General features: G+C 41.0%; 1 protein-coding gene across 1 annotated transcript in view; it reads left to right on the forward strand.

Annotated features, from left to right (window-relative positions):
* The window catches only part of tmeff1a (transmembrane protein with EGF-like and two follistatin-like domains 1a), an 80,702-nt gene that overhangs the window by 39,377 nt on the left and 28,370 nt on the right, over positions 1-12,955 (forward strand). The window lies entirely within an intron of this gene.

Raw genomic sequence — 12,955 nt, forward strand, 5'->3', positions numbered from 1 at the left:
ATTTCAGTGTGATCTCAACCCACTGGGCACACGATGTCATTTCAGCATGGACAATTGGGTAATATTTGTTTGAGATGTTGATCAATGAGATTACAACCTATACATCCACTCAAAAAGACAGTTTACGTTGATGACTTTTGCAAATCCAATGTATTTTACACATATATTCCACATCACAATACGTTGACAAATTATGTTGAAACAACGTTGATTCAACCAGTTTGTGGCCAGTGGGAAGTAACTCAAAGATAATCAATCTAAGCTGCATAATATGAATGCCTCAAAGATCTGAAAGCATCTCAAATATAAAAAAAATGGACAGTCTGAACAAAGTCAAAGAACTGGACCATTTGAAGATACAAGTGGTCTCAACAATACTTGTGTTGCCTTTTAGGATCTGACATATGCAGTACATTAGCCACTCAGGAAAACTAAGGGGCCTAGGACCAACCCTGTTGGGGGACACCATTTTTTTTGCTATAGCCTTTAATTTTCTACGTAGACCTAGCCTACCATCACCACGGCTTATCTGAGGTTATCTGCACTGGCTGGGGCCAGAGGTTTGCCTTATCCCGGAACATAGCAGGGTTGTCGGTGGACTGTAAAGTGAAGCAAAGACTGAACACAGTGTATTACTTGTGTCGATTGTGTGAGGAGACAAACTGAATGGAGGGGTGTCGCAGTAGGGAGTGGATCTTTGGTTGGCTCTCCCTGATTGAGGGCCTCGTCCATCCAGGCACTCCCAAACCCTGAGGTGGCAGATGGTCCTCCTCTGGATGTCTTGTTGTGCTTCTGAAAAGGCTACTGGGTCTTTTGTCTTGTTTACACAGACAGATGGAAACCTCTGGAAAGAAGATCTATTGAGGGCACTGCATGCCTCTCTCTCTCTTTCGCTCTGTCTCTGTCTTCCTCTCCTCCTCTAAGGGTTTGTGGGGGATGGTGGCTATTTAAAATGTTTGTCTAATTGAGGACTGGAAAGGAAAGCATTTTAGCCCTGAAATGATTTGATATTCTTTTTGCAGTCAATTGCCGTAAAAAGTCATGTTTCCCTCTCTCTCTCTCTCCATCTCTTTCCATCTCTCTCGCTCTCCCTCTACCCCCCTGTTTCTCTCTCTTCTCTGCTCTCTCACACACACCAAAAGCGCCTGCGTGCAGCTTACAGGCTGAAAGGCCTGGGGTCACTCAGCCTTTGAATTCCCCCAGCACTTAAATCTTTCATCATGTCAAGCTCTTCATCCCCCTGTTCCTTTGCCGCCTGCTGAGAAGCCCCTGCTCTTTCTCTGTGGTTTTAGTTAGAAACTGTCATTATTTCATCCCTCCCCCTGTAAGATTTCTGTCCCCCTCCTTTGTAACCATGTGCTGCGATAGACATTCATGCCCCTTTGAAGCAAGAGGACACAACCACAATATCGTTTTTTTCTTCAGGAGTGTGTAGTTTGCTGTCCACCAAAGAAAGTATACTGTAGTTTAGTATGAAACGCAGATTGTAATGTCAGTTTTCTGTTTGGAATGTTTTTGGAATGTTGAATTCTTATGGCTAGTTTAGTGGCCACCTAGCTGGAGTGCAATACATTTATTTAAGGCACGGACAGACCAGTAGGATTGCAGGCCGAGAGTACTTAGCACCTCTAAACCGAGTGCAAACCGATTCTACATGTAGAATCTATTTTGACCCAAACTATGAACCTGCACTTACCAAATTAACAATGACTTCTTAGTCATTACAAAAGCATATACAGTTTCTCTTACCTTTGTGTGTTCTTCTCTAGTTACTCGCTGGCATTACATTTAAATGTAAGATTCTCTTTATTTCATAATAGAAAATAGACCCACCTTTGGTAAGCAGGCAATTGTAACATTTACTGTATCTGCACTGTATCCTCTCAGGTTGCATAAGCCTTCAGTTGACATAGGAAAAGTCATTTGGTTGTGCTTTGTAGTTGTAAGCCGGGCGGTGGGTTTGGAATTTGGAGTTGTTTTGACAGAGCCACCACCCTGGCTTTGGTGTTTGAAGCTGAAGCTGAACTTATTTGACTGAGCCCAAACTAAAGTCCCATTGCATTGTCTTTGACTGAAGCTTAGGTTTCTGTTGCCTGTGGTTTCATGTTATGTTATTGAGGCAATTGTCATGTTATGAGACTGTAAACAAAATATGTATTGCTTTAAATCAAGTAATATTGCTCATGGAACGTCATTCCTTGAGCACTCCAGATATATCTCAGAAATCAAGTGCTATATGTATGTGCATTTTTTTTGGAATGGATTTGCATGGTTGTTTGTTACATTTTTATTGGTGGTCCACACTTTGATGGCATGTAGGCTACAGCTTTAAATTGGGCATTTGAAATTTCAAAGCTGTTTTGACTGAAAGAGAATTGTTTACTTGGTATTTGACGTTGATTCGACCGAGGTCAAAAGCAGTCTGAGGTCTGAGCCACACAAGCCAATCCTCTAGCATCCCACGTTTGTGCTCACCTCGTAGAAAGCCAGACACGTTCTCCTGCACCTGTGCTGTCTGCACACTTAGTAGAGAAAGAGACACACTCATTTAGACACCTCCACAGGAGTCGCAGATCACTGGGATGCCTTGGCAAACAGGCCCGCACTGTAATAAGCATCGCCTTCTGTCTGCAGGAGAGGGGGTTCTTCCTGAGGGAGCCATCTTGGATTTGTTCAATATTTATTAATCTAGCCTAATGAATTGCAAGGTGGATGAATCTATTGCGTTGCTCTATTCCTTGAAATTACATAGCATAATTTGTCATAATATGTTGATTTACTATATACCAACACTGTATGAATAAACGTTTCTGAATAGGTAAATTCATATTACACTGATTGTCAGAGGGTGATTGTACACATTTCAGAGTGCATGACTACAGCACGTTGTAATACACTGATGCCGTAATTGTTCAGGAACTCTTATCAAGCCAAAGTACCATGTAAAGCTATTGGAAGCATTATAACACTGTTATGTTGTTTGTACCCATTTACCTTAAAGTCTCCTAGATTATGCTTTGTCACACAGAGGCTAGTGTGAAGGGAACAGTGAAAGGCTTTTTAGAGGATGGTAAAAAAAAGTGCTAACTAATCTTTCTTTTGAGGTCAAGCTTTTTTTGTCTGTCTCGGAAACAACAATAGACAATCACATTTCACTCCTCATTGTTCATCAATTTGCAAAGCAGCTTCTCTAATGTGGAAAACAACGGTTTCCTCAAATCATCAACATTTGTTTTGGGCATGTTTTGCAGAGGAAGATCTTAAAGTCCTTGTAAATTATCACACCCCTGAAAGTGAGCCAGGGGCTGAACAATGTCTGTGGTTGACAATAGAAGTAGAACTAAAGGTTTGGTGGTTCTACACTTCCAGTATAACATAATCTCAGTTATTGAGGCTTAATTACTACCTGTGTTCTACGATAGTGTTTAAACCTTAAACAAACTACTCTATGTGGACTTCCTTGCACAAGACCTAAGCAGACCAAAGCATTTGGAAAGGTTATTGCAACACTGCAATTTTTTCTTTTAGATATTTGTCAACAGTGGAGTTTAGGTGTGCTGTGTGTGTGGGTTAGGGTTAAGGTTCATTTTAGGGTAAGGATATGATTACAGGTTAGGGGTTAGGGAAACTAGGATTTTGAATGGGACTGAATTGTGTGTCCTCACAAGGTTAGCTGTACAAGACTGTGTGTGTGTGTGTGTGTGTGTGTGTGTGTGTGTGTGTGTGTGTGTGTGTGTGTGTGTGTGTGTGTGTGTGTACGTGGACGTGGACGTGGACGTGGACGTGGACATGGACGTGTTTAACTATACCTGTGGTCCCCACAAAAATGTGTAAACTAACAAAAGTTTGACCAACAAGGTCAAATTCTATTTCTAGGGGATGTAGAGTTAAGGTTAGAATTAGGTTTAGGGTTAGGTGCTAGGGTTAGTTTTAGGGCTAGGAGCTAGGTTTAGGGTTAGGGATAAGGTTTTGGGGTTAGGGTTAGGGTTAGGGTTAGGTTTAGGGATTAGGGAAAATAGGATTTTGAATGGGACTGAATTGTGTGTCCCCACAAGGTTAGTTATACAAGACTGTGTGTGTGTGGAAGGGATGAAGGGGGGTTAAGCGCGCAAGGAAGTCATCCAGGAAGTCAACTAATCAACCCAGCAGTGAATAGCAATGCAGGATTGTGTGTGGGTCTGTCTGCACTCTGCATGGTGTGTGTGCACTGTGTGTGCATCTACACACTGCATGTGAGTGTGTGTCTGTCTGTTTTACATGCTCTTGTGAGTGTGTGTGTGTTAGTGGGGGATGGGAGATTAGATGTGTCCCTCTATAAATCTCGGGTTAAGGGTCTGAAAAGAGACGGCTATCACTCAGCTACCCGGGTGGCAGGTGGAGGCTGTGCTTCCGAGCCAGAGCCTGTTATTCAAATGAAGTAATTAGACGAACCCATCAGGAGTCCTGCTGCACTCACATTTAAAAAGTGAACGACTGTTGTAGGATTATGAAGAGAGAGAAATAGCAGTTTAAAGTAGTTTATTAAGAAGTGGTTTTACTGATTATGTGATGTGGAAAGCCTTTTTTCAGAAGACTGAAATATAACAAAACCGAAAAAATATCCAACTTACAGTCATCTGTGCATACATTTTCATATGGGTGGCCACAGCTGGAATCGAACCTTTAATCCTGGTGTTTCAAGCCGAAAAACAGTTTCAAGCTGAAAGGGTTAAAGGCTAAAAGACCCTTTCTGTCTGAGCCGAGGGAAACCAGTGAAGTGTAGGCCCCAGTCTACCAGATAGGAGATGAAGTATTGACGTCTACTAGCCTGGAGTCAGGGGGGCCCGGCGTAGATAACGACCCAGGAGACAGACAGCTAGATGGGCATGACGACTCAGGCAAGCAGGGGGATTTGAGACTGAGAGGTCGATCTGCCCACGGCCCAGACAGCCACGGACCACTGAGTTCTCTCCAGTTCAGGAATAAGGAATTATGTTGCATTTCTAGTAGGGCTGGGAATTGCCAGGGACCTCACTATACGATATTATCATGATACTTAGGTGCCAATACGATATGCATACGATATGGCTCCCGAGTGGACAGCGGTCAAAGGCACTGCATCTCAGTGCTAGAGGCGTCACTACAGACCCTGGTTTGATTCCGGGCTGTATCACAATCCGGCCGTGATTGGGAGTCCCATAGGACGGCGCACAATTGGCCCAGCGTCGTCCGGGTCATTGTAAATACGAATTTGTTCTTAACAGGCTTGCCTAGTTAAATAAAGGTTAAATTAAAAAAGATGTATTGCGATTATCACAATTTTTATGAATCTCACGATTCTATATGTATTGTGATTCGATTCTGCAATTGTATTGCGATTTGATACTCCAAACATATTGATCACTATATTTCTGCTGCAGGAAGATAAGAGAGAGCATGAGAAAACGAGTTTTGATCAGTCAGGGTAATACATTTGCTGTAAACATGTTGGCTCACTATTTAAAAAGATGATGGAGAACAAGCTATACGATGAAAAATACAGGAGTTTTGGCGCACGTACAAATCGATACTCTTTGTCAAATATTGATATAATATTGTCCAAAAGTAATATTGTGATATAACTGTATCAATTAGATTTTTTTCATCACTCATTTCTAGTGAGTTTCTTGGAATATATAGGCTATATTCCAGGGAAAATATCAAATAGATGGACAGTGCTCTGTTGAAAACAAGCACCCACACAATATGCAGACATTTCTGTTAATATATACATTTGGTGTCTATGTATATTAAGTTAAGCACACAAATGCCTGCAACTGAAATGCTTACTCCAAAATACACTCATAAACACAGACACACATGCTTCCTCCTCAACCGCATCCTGCCAGGCACAATCTACCCTGATGGATGGGGCAATGGCTTGGCTTAATTAGCCATGAAAGGCACACTAGCCGGCGGAAGGAAGGAAACAATGAGAGATTGAGGCCAGCCAGCAGTGGACAGCTGCCGTAAACGGCTGTTGTTGACAGCCCCTCCCCGGAACAAATTCAACTACACAGACGGTTCAGGGTCCTGGCCACCTCAACACGCTCCTCTCCCTGCTCCTCTCCGCTCTGCTTTGACGTCGACTGCCGGTCAGAAGTGACATTGCATAGTCAGAGAGTATGGTAGTCAAACGAGAAAGGATACAAATCAGCCAATTTGTGCTGGTCGGGAGAGAGAGTTCGCTTAAGCAACATGTACCTCTTTGATGCTCCATGAAATTGTCTCATTTGGCTCAGTCTGGAATGAGAAGCATGACTAAGTAACAGTATTTATAGGACAGGAGACAAGGCTCTTTCCATGACATAGACCGGCCAGGTGAATCCAGGTGAAAGCTATGATCTCTTATTGATGTCACTTGTTAAATCCACTTCAATCAGTGTAGATGAAGGGGAGCAGACAGGTTAAAAAATGATTTTTAAGCCTTGAGACATGGATTGTATATGTGCCATTCAGAGGGTGAATGGGAAAGAGAAAATATTTAAGTGCCTTTGAACGGGGTACGGTAGTAGGTGCCAGACGCACTGGTTTGTTCAAGAACTGCAACGCTGAGACGAAGATAATCGATTTAGGTATGCAAACATCTGGAGAGTTCTGGAACAAGACATTTTGTACAATATATGCAAGGCATAATCCATTGCAATGGGTTTACATTGGAATAGTTTACATGGTTCTCTAAGTGGTCGGTAAGCCTAGAGAGCAGCTTCTCTAACTTATGGCACCCTATTCCCTATAAAGTGCAATACTTTTGACCAGGGCGAATACGTTTCTGGTCAAAAGTACTGCACTATGTAGGGAATAGGGTTGCTATTTGAGATGAAGTTAGACTCTGTGAGATGAACATATAAAATGGGAACAGGTTTTACATTATGTGTGCATTACTTATACATTACACACTTGTTCTACATCACACAATAATCCACAGAGCCACCAGCTTGTCGTTCCTGGAAAGCTGAGTATACTTTGCACATCTAAGGCTGTCGTCATTCTGATTTCCAAATCAACCCCAAGCCCCAACTACACTCTTAGAAAAAAAGGGTTCCAAAATGTTTATTTGGCTGTCTCCATAGGAGAACCCTTTTTGGTTCTAGGTAGAATCCTCGGTGGAAAGGGTTCTACATGGAACCCAAAAGGGTTCCACCTAGAACCAAAAGGGTTCTACCTGGTTCCAAAAATGGTTCTTCAAAGGGTTCCCCTATGCGCACAGCCAAATAACCCTTTTAGGTTCTAGATAGCGCCTTTTCTTCCAAGAGTGTACCTAGGCCCTCCTGTAGATTTGAAACAATTGGATAGGTGTAAGCAATAAGGGAAACAATTCCACCCAGTCTAGGGCAAGGTAATCTTGGAAACCCAGAAGTAAAATCTTGTGTAATTAAGTTCTCGGGGGAGATGTGTTAGAAAATATACTACGGAAGCAGGGCGGTAGCTCCACCCCCCTCTCTCTCCAGGTTTCGGGCTAAATTTGAAAGATGCGAGCACCTGTGAAATCGCGATTTATCCAAATGATCAGTGACAAGAAATCAGGGCACAGGAACAAAGTTCCTTGTTAGTCGCCACATCCCACAATCTGTTGACAGATGCTACGATACCATTTATGTTACGTGCGTCTGTCCACGAGAGATTAAGGGCAAGGTGATGCAAATATCGCTTAAATTTATCCAATCATTTCAGATCTACATGAGTGCCTAGAGATAGCATAGGGTCTAGGCCTAGGGGTCTTACTCACTAACACAGTAGCACTGTGTTTTTGTGTCTCGTTCTGGGAGCAACATTGAAAGTCTGGTTAGCGCAGATAGTCGTTAGCTAGTCTAGGCTGGTCCAAAAGTGGTAATTACAGACCATTGCACAGCTCTTCAAAGCCCACTCAGGCATGGTGTGCGACACAGACAGAGGCATGACTGAGTAATACGCTAGTACCGCTACATTATTAATCCCGCCCATGAGCGGGCAGGATTCCCTCCCTTTTATCTCTGCGGAGTATGTTGCTAAACGTCGCTAATTTAGGTACTCTGCAAATTTTTGTAGTCACCAGCCCTATAATTACTATAGAACCAGTGGTGTAGTGGTGCCTGGAGAAGTGGGTATACTCTAATTTTGCCAAACATTTCCCAAACGGCCCGCCTGACAAAGGAAAGGCGCCCTGTGTGAAAAATTATATGAGAAACACTAACCGCTTTTACATCCACAGTTTTTATGCAAGTAAAGTCATACCATATATTTTTTTAAGCACGAAAGCTGTGATTGAAACCGGTAGTTTCGGTACAATTTTATAAATGCTGACAGATAATTTGTTCATTCGACATGGTGGGATCTTTTTGTGTCGGTAAAATGAATTAGGTGAGAAATGGTGGTGGAAACGCCTTAATGCGCAAATATTGATATAATAACCATCATATCGAAGTAAACTTGGATTCACACGATGATATGGTGTGTGGTCCTCCCACTATGACTCGGGAAACCATGCAGTTTAATAGGCTACAGATGAAATAAATTATGATGCACTTCGCTGGGTGGTGAAAGTGCACGGTGATTGATGCTCCTTTCCAATAAATATTGAGGGTCTTATTCTGGTGATCGATGCTTAACTGCCGTTTGACAAATTAAAATATTCTGACTCTTATCCATAATAATCTCATTATGTAGACTAGCCTACCAGCACAACCTACCCACACTGTATCTGCCAGCTGTTGGCTAGAGCGCACATGCCAAGACCAGAGGAGGCACATTTGCTATTCAACGCAAACGTTTTTGCGTTGAATTTGCGTTGAATTTTTGCACAATTGGATGGAAACCTAGCTTGTGACATACACTCTGAATGACCTAAAATGCTAAATCCCATATTGGGTCTTTCACAGTCAGGCCAACCCAAGCTGTACTGTACAAGTAGGCTAATAGTTTCTGAATTGTCTATTTTTTTTAGGTTTTCCTAAAATAGAAAAACAACAAAATTGGATGTTCTAAGGACACAACAATGCTTAAACCACATCAGGAGACCAAAGTTAGATTTTTTAGTGTTAATTCAAGTGTGCTGGGGCCTCATTTATAACAGTTCCGTAAATTTCACACAAAATTTCTGCGTGCGCTATTTCTGAAAAGTCTACGCACGTACAAAAATATTTAGATGTATAAACTTGGCACATGCCATACATACGCATGATTCCCGTTATAAATCAGACCTTGAACAAGCATTAAAACCGCCTGGAAAAAGCCTCCATTCGTCTTTTATGGTGACAATAACGCCCTTTATTTGTTGTATAATTTGGAACTATTGGCATTATGCCACGGCATGCAAAAGACGAATTGTTGTTCAATATTTAGTTTATCAATAGATTATTGGGTTTTTACACTATATATACAAAAGTATGTGGACACCCCTTCGAATTAGTGGATTCGGCTATTTCAGCCACACCCGTTGTTGACAGGTGAAATCGAGCACACAGCCATGCAATCTCAATCTACAAATTGGCAGTAGAATGGCCTTACTGAAGAGCTTAGTGACTTTCAACGTGGCACTGTCATAGGATGTCACCTTTCCAACAAGTCAGTTCGTCAAATTACCATGTGCATCTCTCATTAAATTGAACCTAGTAACCTAGTAAATAGATAAGCTATATGTATCTCAAGTTTTACAATATCATAGGCAGCACGGTTTTATAATACCGGCATACAGTCGAATATAATAGTGTCGCGTAGAGTAGGCCAGAAGGCTAAACTGAAAAACCTAACCTCTATCAAGTAAAATGATGGCGGAGCCGCAAAAGTACTTCCGTGCAAGGGTGTTTATTTACATCGTATAAACAGTGTAACTAAAATGCAATGTACAGTAGTAGAAATATTATAATGAGCTATGTCAAGAATAAATTATTTAAATACACAGTACAAAACCCCATGGCAAAATGGATAGAATTGCAAGAAATTATCTTCCGCACCAGATTCCGGAATATAAATATATATGTATGTGAATGTTGTGGACAGCAGTAGTTATATAGGATGAGCCATGACTAGAATACAGTATATACATTTAAAGTGGGTAAAACAGTATGTAAACATTATTAAACATAATTTTTGCTTACCTCAGCAGAGTATAGCAACTATCCAGCTCAACTAGAAGAAACCATACTAAGTAGTATGCTAGTATGGACATCCTAAGTGAATTTAATTGGTGTGCTAGCTAGATCCAACACAATGACACCAAATGTAGTATTTTGATCAACGTTGGTGTTAGTACTTCTCTTGACATGTCCGGCTGTCAGGTTATATGTCTGTGTCCCAAATTGCACCATATTTCCTATATAGTGCACTACTTTTGATCAGAGCCCTACACTACACTAAAAATGCTGGGATGTTTGGTTGGCCAAACTGCTGGGTTGCAGACGTTGGGTCACTTAGTTTTTATTTTTTTATTAGCAAGGTTGGTTTTTGATGCTGGGTTATTGGTGCTGGCCTATTGAGATATGACCCAGCGGGTCAGGTCAGAAGACTGGAGGCAAAGTTTAGTAGGGCCGTGGCTTTCAGATAATTATTTTTAGCCACCCGTGAGAGTAAATGTAATTCCCGTTCATCTGGTCTGTTGTATGGTTATCACGTTAAGGTTGAACATTTACATTTTTGTAGCTTCAATGAGGCTTACATGCTGACCACACCGCTCGTGTTATGTACGCGAGCGTTGCAAAATAAATGTACACATACATGTTATTCAATAATTTCCTCCAAAATGCTTGCTTCAACAAGCGTCTGCGTAGCCAGGCGATAAAATAGAAATTGGTTATATTTTTTATGATTGACCCGCTGCAAGTCCCGCCTCTCCCATCTCTTCATTGGTTTTTAGGAGCATATACCCAAGTGGGTGATTGAAAGCTGAACTGAGGTCCACACTACAGACCAGTTGGTGGTGGTAATGTGCCTTAAAGTTGGTTTCCAACTGCCATATAAAGTACAAAGAAGAAGAAGAAGACTGAAGGAGGAGAGATTACTAGAAACTAACTAGGTTTACCCGTTTATCTGTGGATTAATTGTCAGAGTAGAGGACCTTGTGCATTTCAGGTAAAATAACAACCCGATGTTTATATCCCAGGACAAATTAGCTAGCAACAGCAAGCTAGCTAGCTAAATGGCCATGAATGTTTCATGCGTTTTGACCTGTCCCCAAATTAATATTGGTGGTTCAGAATTTGTTTTGATATTTCAACCTGCGCGTCCTGATCGCGTCTGGTGTGGATCGACAAAATCAACATGCGCGCGATGGTGGACGCACGCCCGTGCCCGGTCTAGTCAGCATGTTACAGAAGTGGATGAGTTCCCTAAAAGCCTTTGTAAATCCCATTGTTGTATACCTTATTATGCAATAAGTTGGCATACCTTATTATAATATGTAATAAATAATCATAATATTCTAGAAGATTGAGTAAAATACCCCAAAAATTAAGAAAATGTTAATTTGCAGTATGTAAACCTAACCTGATGAACGGGAATGAAAGCCACACCCCTAATAAGCCATGCCTCCTGAAAATAACCTAAGGATTACATTCAAAAAGACCCAGCTGCTAGCTCAGCCCAGCATTAAAGTAACAAATACCCAAATTATGGTTAAATTACACCATGTAATCCCAACAACCCAACATTTTATTTTCTATTTTATTTTATCTTTATTTTATCAGGGAGGTCTCTTTTACAGATGAGCACTGAATTACAGAAATTACAGAAAATACACACATCAAAATATAAATACAAAATGCAAGCAGAAAGAAAGAAAAACATGGTCATAAAAAACAAACACATTCATCAGTAATAAGGTCCTCAATCAGCTTTCTGAATTGCCCTAAAGGCACCAAAACATCAAATTTAAGAACATTTTGAAGATTGTTCCACAAATAAGGTGCAAGAAAACTAAAATCTAATTTACCTAACTCAGTAGAGACCAAAGGAATTTCAAGAGTTAGCAATCCCTGAGACAGCGTGAAGTAACTCTTATGTCTAAAGTTTAGTAAAGATGTTGGGTACAGTGGGCCTTTTTGGAAAAGGGCTTTATAAATGGAAACATAGCAGTGCATCAACCAACGTGACATCAAAGAGGGCAAACTTTCTGGTAGAGAATACAATGATGAGTACTAAAATTGTCGCCCATAATAAAGCGCAGTGCGCTATGATAAACTGCATCTAACGGCTTTAATGAAGTGGCAGCTACGTTCATGTAGAGGATGTCACCATAGACTAGGACTGATAGGAACGTCGACTGAATAATCAGCTTTTTACTATTTAGTGAGAGGCAGGACCTATTTCTATAGAAGAAACCCATTTTTATTCTCAGCTTCTTAGCTAACTCATCAGTATGCTTTTTAAAAGACAGCTTTTCATCTATCCAGATACCCAGATATTTGTAAGCAGGGACACGATCAATATGGACACCATCCAAAGTACATATGCTTAAATCATCAAAGTTATTTTTATGCGCTCTAGAGAACATACTTAGTTTGATCTGCATTCAATACTCATTTCAGGTCAATAAAGTTTTTCTGTAGTACCATGAAGGCAGACTGTAGTTCAGATAGAGCCTGGTCAACTGTGGGGGCAATAGCATACACAACAGTATCATCGCCTAAGGATTCAGCAATCAGGGTGGCAGAGAGCTGCAGTAAAAATGGATCAAGCAAATCAGACCCAGTGGATTTTCTTTTTACATCAATCTTAAGCAAGGCATCTAGAACATCACAGATAGTAAATTGTTGAAATGAAAACAAAGATTCACTACATGCTGGGTAGTAGTGAACACAACATGTTGGGTTATTTACACAGCCCAACTGACTGGGTCAAAATAACCTAGCATGTGTTCTGTCCAGTATCTACCAAATAACCTAAATTGGGTTGTTTTTAACCCAGCATTTTTTGAGTGGATGGGACTTGGTCAAAAGTAGTCACTAAATAGGGAATTTGGGAC

This window comes from Coregonus clupeaformis, chromosome 21, assembly GCF_020615455.1.
Source record: "Coregonus clupeaformis isolate EN_2021a chromosome 21, ASM2061545v1, whole genome shotgun sequence".
Classification (NCBI taxonomy): Eukaryota; Metazoa; Chordata; class Actinopteri; order Salmoniformes; family Salmonidae; genus Coregonus; species Coregonus clupeaformis.